The sequence below is a fragment of the Carlito syrichta genome, unplaced genomic scaffold, assembly GCF_000164805.1.
Source record: "Carlito syrichta isolate Samal-C Ts95f unplaced genomic scaffold, Tarsius_syrichta-2.0.1 Scaffold308235, whole genome shotgun sequence".
Lineage (NCBI taxonomy): Eukaryota > Metazoa > Chordata > Mammalia > Primates > Tarsiidae > Carlito > Carlito syrichta.
Genome location: NW_007252331.1, coordinates 1,580,620 through 1,590,824, shown reverse-complemented (window position 1 = coordinate 1,590,824; position 10,205 = coordinate 1,580,620). Strand labels below are relative to the sequence as shown.

At 50.2% G+C, this 10,205-nt stretch overlaps 1 protein-coding gene across 1 annotated transcript in view; it reads right to left on the bottom strand.

Moving 5' to 3' along the window:
- KLHL29 (kelch like family member 29) overlaps window positions 1-10,205 on the bottom strand; it is a 232,672-nt gene that overhangs the window by 147,701 nt on the left and 74,766 nt on the right. The window lies entirely within an intron of this gene.

Sequence of the window (10,205 nt, the reverse complement as noted above, 5' to 3'; positions counted from 1 at the left end):
GAATGTGCACATTTTAATTGTGGTTAGGGTCTTATGCCCTCCCCCACCCACCATGAAGAAAGACCCATGGACTGCTTCAGTCACGTTTTTCCTCAATCATGTGATCACATAATAGCACCCACATCTGTAGACTCCCTTCTCAGTGGACAAAGCTCTTTACATAAATCTCATTTCCTCCTTCCAGTAGCCGGTGAGGTGGCGGGGCATAGACTGTCCCCAATTTATGGACCAGCAAACTCACTGAGTATGTCATCCCTTGGGATCAGAGAACTAGAGAGTGATAACAAGTCCAGGTCTTCTGGCCTTCAGACCATCACTAAATGCAGAACTCAAGTCTGACAAGGCGTTAGCCTCCAAGAGTTGAATTCCCCTTCGTAACCGTAACCCTCTGATTTGACTACAGGCACCAGAGCCCCCTGTGCACCCTGGTCTCTGTGAACCAGACCATCTCCCACGCGGCTTCCCCTAGTCTCTGAACAGAAGGCCCTTCAGTGTTGTCATGGAGACCTAGACACACCATGATGTTTGGAATGGCTTCTGAATCACCAAAGATTGCATTTCACTCTGCATTACCATGACTTGCCTGGCTCTCTGCCCGGCCCGGGCCCCGTGTTACCCTCGGTCAAGTTAGGAAGGATTTGAAGATGCAGGGGAGGCTGTCTTGGTCGCAGAGGCCACGGAGAGGCGGAGTCAGAGAGGAGAAGGTACGACAATGCCAGGACACATGGGTGGGTGAGGGTGAGGGGTTGCCCTGTATATCAACCCACAGTTCAGGCACGACTTGGCTTCCTTTAGCCCCTTTAGTCCTCCAACTGCTTCTAGTGAGAACCCCTGGAGGTCCAGGCTCCTAGCTCCATTTCCCACCCTGCCAGTCCAGCTCAGCTCTGCAGAGGGGCTCTGGAATCACTGACCAGAGAACAGACAGGCCATTTTGTTTTTGAAATATCTATAAAGTCCGATCCTACTCTGGCCTTTGTGCATCCAGACCTGGTTGCCAACTTCCAGTGCCATAAAGCAGTGCCCAACCCAAGCAGCCTGCTACCCGTTCCACTTGTGTGACTAGCTCATGCCCTGGCGGCCACTGTCTCCTCTGCCAGGTTCACAGGGCAGACATAAGCCCAACTTGCAGCCTGAAGGAAGCCTGCAAGCCCACCTGAAGCAGAGTGGACCATAACCTTTCTAGTTGGACGTGGCTTCTCTGTTGATTTCATCATTGTGCCTCTTGGCTTACCCAATATCCCAACAATTCTTTTTTAATCTATTCACTATGACGTGGTTAAAAAATTAAAAAAAGACCCCCTCTTTAGTCACCCCTCATAAACCTTTTCAACCAAGGCTTTTGGGAGAATTATCTAAACTTAGCTCTAGGTTTCCTCTTCCTATTCCCTCTGTAACCTACTCCAAGGTAGCCTTTGCTCTGGCTGCTCCAAGGGAACTGATCTCATCAAGGTCATGAGTGATGTATTTGTTCAACCAAATGGAACACATGTGTTGTTGTCTTGACTTCCCTCACATGTGACGTGGCTGGTCTCTCTCTTTCTGGAAGCCTCCCCTGTGGCTTCTTTGACACCAGTTCTCTCCCAGCTTCCTCCCATCTCTCAACTACTCCTTCTCATTCTCCTTTGGAGGCTCCTCCTCCAAAGTTGAAGTTCCCTATTTCTTCCTCTTCTCCTCTCAGGTTACACTCTCCCCAGATGATCTCACCCATGATCCCCTCTTTCCTGATGACTCCCAGCTCTCCTCTCCCCTAAGTACCACCCCCACCACTGGGCAGCTGGTAGCACACCTTTACCTGGCTGTTCCATAGGAATCTAAATGCCATAAGTTGCTAAACTAACTCATTGCTCTTTTGCCCAAACCCATCTTCAGGAATTCCCTCTCTCACAGACAGCTACCTCTGGATCCCTGACTCCATGCCCCTCCTTCACAACGGGGCCTTAGATTCCTTTGTCCTGGATGCTCTCAAATCTGCTCCCTCCCCAGGTCCCCCCAACTATCTGTAGTCATGACTTTCAGTCACTGTCCCCCACATGATTATTTCAACCGGTCTGCCTGCCCCATCTTGCCCTTTTCATCCATTCTCTATCCAGCTGCCTATATGATCACGATACTTTACTTCCCTGCTTTAAACTCATCCTTCAGAATGAAGTCCAAACTCTTCCGGGTGGCCCAGAAGACACAGAGGCTGTGGGCTGACTCACTTTTCTAGTGTCCCTGTCCCTTCTCATTCAACCCCCTCCCACCCCGGAGGCCATGGCCAGTCATTCCAAACACCTTAAGGTTTCTAAAGGTCACTTGCCCTCTCTCAGTTCAAGGTCCAAGTCTACACTGCTTCTGGGCCAGGAATGGCTTCTGACCCTCACCCTGTCTAAGGCCTATCTCTTATGACTCAGCCTAGGCACCAACTCTTCCAGGAAGTTGCACCAACCCTGCCCCCATCTGGGTTGGGTGTGAGATCCTCCTCTAGCCCCTTGAGCATCCCATACCCACCAGTCATGGCTGCCGTAGATCTGCTACCTTGTGAACAGGGACTTTATTATTTTATAACCCAGCACCTAGTACAGTCTCTGGCACAGAAGGGTATTCAGTACACGTGTGCTGGATGACTAAATAGACACATGCTTAATTTTTTTCTGAATTGCTGAGCATTTTCAAAAAGGACAAACACATTTTGTGAAGATCAAACCTCAGACACAGAAACCGAGAGTCTTCTGACTACAAATTCCGTGTAGGCACTGGAGTAAAACAATGTCCCACCTTCCTAGTAAATCAGACCTTGAGCCTCCAAGTTCGGCTCTGAAAGGAGAGGATCTACAAGGTGGAGTCAGTCAGACCTACTAGCTTAGATGTGTCTCCCAAGCGTCACTTGCCAATGAAGGGCACTTGCTAATCATCACTGCTTCAGAGGACACTGTGGCCCTAGGGTTGGATCCTAAATGTGCAGAGACGACACGATATATGCACCACACTGTGTTCTCTTTCTGAGCACAAGAAAGAGAACACACCCTCCGCCAGTCGTCACAGCAATTAGGCTGGGCTCCTGCATCTGGATTCTGGCAGAAAGAATATAAAGAATGGGTGAGAAGGTGATGGAAACTGCTTCCAGACTTGGCCTCCCGCCCCCACTTTTTTTTTTTTTGAGATAGGTGTTGTTCTGTGACTCAGGATCGAGTGCAGGGGCACCATCATAGTTCACTGTATCCTTGAACTCTGGGGCTCATGTGATCCTCCCACTCCAGCCTCCCGAGTACCTGGAAGTACCACCATGCCTGATTAATTTTTTTACTTTTATTTTTTTGTAGAGACAGGGTCTCAAACTCCCAGTTTCAAGTGATATTCCCACTTTGGCCTCCCAAAGAACAGGGAATGCAGGTGTGAGCCACCCAGATGGGCCAAGACTCACACTTTAAAAACATCTTCTGTGACCCTTCTGTTCCCTCTATCTGCCATAGTACCCTTGGAGGCCACATCTTCCAGATGGTGCTGCTATCCAGTGGAAGTGGGTTACCCTTCACTCATTGGACTTTGCATGACTGGGACATAAATCTGTTGTGATAAGGCACTGAGACTGGCAGTCTATTTGTTACCTCAGCACAGCCTAGCCTGGCCTGACTTATACAGTAAGTCAGCTCTGCATTCTCACAAAACAACACAATCTCACATATTGTCAAAGAAACCATCTCCTTCCAACTGGTAAGAGTAGATGTGAAGAGAGGCACTGAGAGGGGGCAGCAACCCTGCACCCCAGAGATAGGCCTAGAGGTGGCAGAATGTGCCTGGAATCAGGTCAAAGGTTTCTCTCTGCCCCAGTGAAACCTCTCCACTTGCTGCCTTGGGGACAACCTGTCAGACCACACAATGCCCCCATCTTACAGTTCTGGTACAAAGCCTGGGCCTCAGAACCCTGCATCTCGCCCCTACCCACCACCCTGCCTCTTTGGATCTCCTTAAAATGACAAAGAGATAGTGACTCGGGCACGGGAGCTGCACAACATGGTTTTAGCCTCATTACATGTATTCAAAACAAAGGTCAACTATTTGCATGCCGGCCTTTGAGTGAGACATCATGCCTCAATTTAATTTCCCCTTTCAGACAAAATGAAAGAACAGCATTGCACAGTTTACCCTGAGTGAGACGACAGAGGGCCAGCTCCAGAGGTGGCAACGTAAGTTTTATTTCCTGCCAGGCACTGAGCCAGCATGTCACCAGGTCCCATGGGCAGGAAGTGCTTGTTGTGGCGGAAGGAGGCCTGAATGGACAAGGTGTCTCAGACGAGACTGGTCAAGCAGTTACAGACAAAACACATCACAATACTTTCTTGTCAAGGTGAGCCTCTTTTCCTGGCAGACTGCCTATGAACGGGCAGAGCCTGGCACAGAGCCCTTCACCAAGCTGGGGGAAGTCCTGAGCTGCAGCTACCCCTTTGTGTGGAGGGGGCCATTACAAGACACCAGGACTTACACCTAGGTGTGGTTAGCTCCTTGCAGGCACCTGTTTAAATTACGCACACAAGTGTGAAGGAAAACCTCAAGCATTTAGAAAATCTTGTATTCCTGGATGGAGGAGCCCATGCCAAGTGCAGGGTGGAGAGAGTTTGGTGCAGGTCCTGGATGAAATCTGAAAGGTCTCCCAAAGATGGGGGTTTCACGTGGGAAACTTGGCTCTGGCCTCTGGGATACTATGTGCAGCAAAGCTGTTTCTCTGCCCCAAGTATTGTCCTTGGACTGTCCCGGGGATCCTGGCTAGCAGAGAGGAGGGAAGGAGGGCTGCACCCTTCCCAGGGGAGGGCAGGACACTGTGTTCTTTTGCCTAAAGTCTTCCCTTTGCATGGAGTCTGCCAGTCAATACCAGGCCAATGCTCCCTGACCATGCAGGTTGCTGCTTCTCAGTGCCAGACCCAGATTCACAGAGGCTAGATCCTGGGCCCTGCACACAGCTTAGAAAATCAGCTTTGGCCTTCTGACGCCATCATTTCTCCTTAATGCACCTCCCTTCCTCCAGGGAGCAGTGAATTGGAGGAACTCCTCACAGAATCAGAGCAAACATGAAGAACAGGGTAAACACGTCACCAAGATACTATATGCTCTTGATAGGCTGAAGTGCTTCTCGGAATGATTAGTCGTTGATCCTGCTGCAACACAGCCCAGTTCAGAGCCACACACTGGTGCTTCGATACACACAGGTGCACCCCCAAAACTCAGGACAAAGTTCCTCAGCATCCCAAAATGTAGCACTGCCACTCCGACCAGTTCTAGGGAAAATGATTCCATAATCCTCAGATGTGCAGCCGAGGCCACCATTTGGGTGTGGTCCAGTCCCCTGTGGGAAAGGTCTTTCCCTTCCCTCATCTGTGCTGCTTCCCCTGATCCTGAGGGATGAGGTGTGGGCTCCCTGACAAGTCATGGCTCACCACAAGATGTCCTCTGCCTTAGAGGGGCTCTGACCTGGCACCTCCACAAAGGTACTTCTTCTTGGATTCCCCATTCATCAAGAGCAGGCAGAGTTGGGGCAAATCTTCAAAGTGGCAAATGTCACTAGATGCCAGGGTACCTGGGAAAGGCAAGAATGAAGGAGGCGCCACCCTGTCCCCAGGGACTCTTCCAGTTCCCCAGGAGGAGATGGTCAGGTATCAACCAGGATCAAAACTGAGATGACAAAGTAGCCTCAGTCCCTGAATTCTAACTCCTTCCTGAGTCTTCTCCCACTGCCTTTGCCTAGAACCTTAGAACAGGGCAGCGTTCTGGGATGAGGACAAAGGACATTGTCAAATATGAAGCTGTGTGCATGGTCAGGTGTCAGCAAATGCTCACAGCTGAGGACCTTGTACGGTAGTCTCACTCGTGGCCACTGGGAGACACAGATTGGGGGTTGGGGGGAACGTCATCCTTGCTAAACATCCAAGATGTAGGGGACCTCACATCACTAGTCCCAGGGCCTGCCTTGATGGATAGGATTCTCCCTGTGACCCAGGGAGCCATAATGGCCTTGGGTCCAGGCCCAAGGATGGCCATAGGAAGGAAATCAGTGGATACCCAGGCTCAACCCTGGTGCCCAGACTGTGTCCTTAACTTGTCACCAGCTGGTAGGGGTGGCAGCTTGGTCTACCCGACACTTGCTGGATACCAGATCAGTAGTCCTGCCACACAGATCTGCCTGGAAAACCCTCACTATGAATAATTCATGAGTAAATAATTAAAAATCGTGGTATGCCAGAGTGTGTTTGTGTTGTCCAGGTGGGGCTGGAGCACAGGGGGCAGAGCCCAGGAGCCCTTAACAGTGGCCCCTGAGTCCCCTGTTCACGAACAGGATGCTGTGCATGCCTGTGCACACAGGCAGGATGGTGGCTGCCTGTGTCCAGCGACGCACCGTGTTCTGGATGCTGGTAGTGGCCCAAACATATTAACATGCGCTGTGTGTACACACTGTACACAGGATCACAGGTGGCTAATGACCCTTTCCTCGTTCCTATCATTAAGACATGCCAAAGGAGTGGGCGGCTGGCTGTGAGGGCCCCAAAGGCATGATTAATCCATGGGAAGGCAGGGAGCCTGCGTTGCCTCCAGACAGGGGAGCTGGGGTGGCTGGCTGAGGAATGAGCCGCGGCCCGTCCAGCCCCAATCGGAAAATATATGATTGCCTCATTTGGGGGAGACGTGCTGCCAAGTCGATTGGAACAGTCTGTGCCTGTCTTTATTATTTTAGTTTCCCTCTCTACATCTTTTAGCCCTTCTTCTGGAGCAAAATACTAAACAGCAGCCAGAGCACCATCTTGGCAAGTGCAACACAAAGGAACTCTCCGGGTACTTCAGGAGAAGCCGGCTTGGCCACAACACAGCACGGATGTTAGTGCGAGCTGGGGATGCCCCTCGGAAAGGCCCTTCTGCTTCCTGGGGCTGGTCCATCCCCCAGTGACCCCTATCCCCACCCAGCCCCCACTAACTCAGACTCACTTCTGGCTGAGGCTGGGGTAAGCCCCACGGGGTTCACCCCGACCCTTCCTGCAGGATGCCTCCTCTGAGGAGCTCCCTGCCTTCTTGGAGCTCGAAGAAGCCTGAATTGCCAGGGCTGTGACCCCCAGCTACAGACAGTCATGTTCCACTTCCCATGTGAGTTCTGCCCCAGTCCCTATAGATGTGGCCACCTCTTTCCATTTCCTCCACTGAAGTTGACTGAGCACAGGGCTCGGTATCCAGAGAAGGGGCTCAGGAAACATTTGCCAGACTAAAATGACAAGCCCCATCCAGCATGGAGCACGTGGCAGAATGGGGACTAGGTTGAGGAAAGTGAGATGTCTGGGACCAAGATTTAAGGAGGTCCCCCCCTTGGGGTCCACTGCCCTGACAGGGATGATTTTTCAAGTATGCCCTGCCTTCCTAGTCCTAATCCTTGTCCTGCACATGACCTCTGAGGGTGAGGTGTTCCCCAGAGGGAGTACGGGTGTTCAGTTCAGCACCCCCAAGTGGACATGAAATGTGTGGGTTGTGGGGACCATCTGAGGTGCCAGTCTGGGCCCAAGGGCCTGCATTTCAATCCTTTGGGGCAGCAGAAGCCAAGGAAGCTCTGGAGATTAGAGGCTAATGCCAGCCTTCCCTTGTTCCCTCTGTGGGATGAGGACCCCAAGGTGTGGGTTTACTCTGAGCTCCCTTCCTTAAACTATCAATGTCCCAAGTGAACAGAATAGCCTTTGTTATCACATTTCACTGCTGCTCTGAAGGCCTTTCCTTTTTATTTTGCTTTGGCCAGCCATGAGGGATCACTGGCCTGTGTAACATTCCTCTGCCCCTCCGGCTCCCAGCCTGGGCACCGGGCTGGAGTGGTTTGGTCCAACCACTTAACAGCCAGTAATACCGGCTGCAGACTCCAGGGTCCTGGATCTAACTAAGCAGACTTCATGGTCCCTCCAGCCTGTGGGGAGAAGGGAGACAGGGATGAGACAAATTCGATTAGAAACAAGAGCTGTGACCTCTGACCTCTGCTTCCCCTCCCAGGAGCCCAGGTGACATCTAACTCTGTAACCTAGGGCTTAAGGGTATTGTCTTTATTGTTTAAAGAAGGCAGGGGGCCTGCTTTCTCCAATGCCAGCTAGCCCTGCAAGCATTTCCCAGGTCTCAGCTCATCCAGAGTTTTGAGGGAGATACAACCCAGCAGACCTGAGATCTTCCTCAGCTGCAGTGGGTGTGGCTGGCTTCTGGGGAGAGTGGAAAGGAACCTCTGCTTTAAACGTCCCACAATGGTCATCACAACACCAGGATGGCCTTAGAGGTCTCCGGTTCTCATCCCTCACAAAGACTTTTTTTTTTTTTTGAGTCAGATTCTTCCTCTGTTGTCCAGGCTGGAGTGCGGTGGCATGATTACAGCTCATCATAACCAGGCGATCCTTCCATCTCAGTTTCCCGAGTAGCTGGGACTATAGACACATGCCTGGCTAATTTTTTGAGTTTTCTTTTTGGAGATGAGGTCTTGCTATGCTGCCCAGGCTGGTCTCGAATGCCTGGGCTCAAGCAATCTTCCTATCTTGGTCTCCCAAAGTGCTGGGATTACAGGTGTGAGCCACCATACCTGGCCGGCTCTTCTTTTGTTAAACTGCTTTATTGAGGTGTGACTGATGGACAAAAAGCTGTAGATATTGAATGTATACAACTTGATGTATTTGGAGATAATTGTCCACCTACTAAACCATCAAATTATCATCATTACTAGTGTCACAAATGCAGCTATCACGGCCAAAAGTTTCTTCTACCCTCCCCCCACCCGTTTTTTTCATTTTGTAGTAAGAGCACTTAAATGGGGAGGTGATAGTCAAAAAGGCATAAAGTTTCATTTATGCAAAATAAATAAGATTTGGGGATCTGCCCAACACAGGACCCAGGACTAATAATGCTATATCTGTACGTCTACTTCAACCTTTGCTCAGAGGGGAGATCTGGGAAGTGCTCTTACCACGCAAAGTTCTTTCAAAGTCACCACAACATTTGCTCCACAGCATCCCCATGGTGCGAGCAGGTGAGTGCTGACCTTTGCAATTTACAACCGAGGGAAATGGACAGGGTAAAGCCAAGGGTTTGGGGGCAGTGGCCTAAGTCCTCCCTATTGAAAGTGTGGCCTGTGGGCTAGTAGTAGCAGTCTCCTCTAAGAAATTTGTAAGAAATGCAGAGTCTCAGGCCTTGCCCCAGCACTACTGAGTGAGAATCTGCATTTTTAACAAGATGGGGGGTGGTAAGGAACTGGACTTGACTCAGATGCAGGTTGAAGTTTGAGACACACCAGCCTATGATCCAGCCAAGAAAGCAGGCCTGGATTTGGTCCTAGGACCCAAGCATCCTGACTGTCTGGATGGCCCTGTGGGACAGATATATTTTTGGGAAAAGCCAAATTCTATAGTTATAGTGCTTAATACATGACCTAAAAAGACAAATGTTCAAAATGCTTTTCTGGTGGTAGGTTTCAGGAAAAATGCCACTGATTTCTTTTCTGGGCACAATTTCTTCCACAAAAAGCAATCTCCCTGTCTTGGAAAAGCAGTAGCTAGTGCCCGTCTTAGATGAACAATATTAAAAGAACAAGCCTCCCCTTTCCCTCCTTTCCCATGTGCACCTTTGCTGTGAGAAAATCTGGCTGTGGGTTTTGATGTAGTGATTTTCTTTTTTTTTCCAAAAAAGCACACATGATTCAGAGACTTTTCTCAAGGGACTAATTGACTAGGCATTTGTGCTATTGCTCCTGGTGCAAATCATTATAATGGTGATAATGAAAAATAAAAAAGATATTGGAAATGACAGTTGGCAACATCATATCAGCATAAACTGAGGGAAGAAGAAAAGCATGTATAAATTAGGAGCTCGTAAACATCAGGATCGATGAGGGAGCTATGGTGGGTTTGATGGCTTAGAGGAGGATGAAGCAGAGTCGTCATGACGAGGAACCATCCTCGCGCCTTCTGACTCCACAGAGGATGGAGACACTGGCAGCTGGAGCCCCGTCCCCCACCCCCAGTCTTGTCAACACATGACTGCAGTCTTTGGAGCTGAATTCTGCCATTCCCTCCTCTCTCCAAGTGGGCCTCCCCCTCTCCCAGGGCCGCCTATCAGGCACGCCTGATTATTCTGAGTCTTGCAGAATTGACTAATTCATCGAGCTCTCTCTTCACAGGAAACGATGTTCATCAGTGGCCCAAGCTGATGAATGAATCCTACTCGGTGCCTGA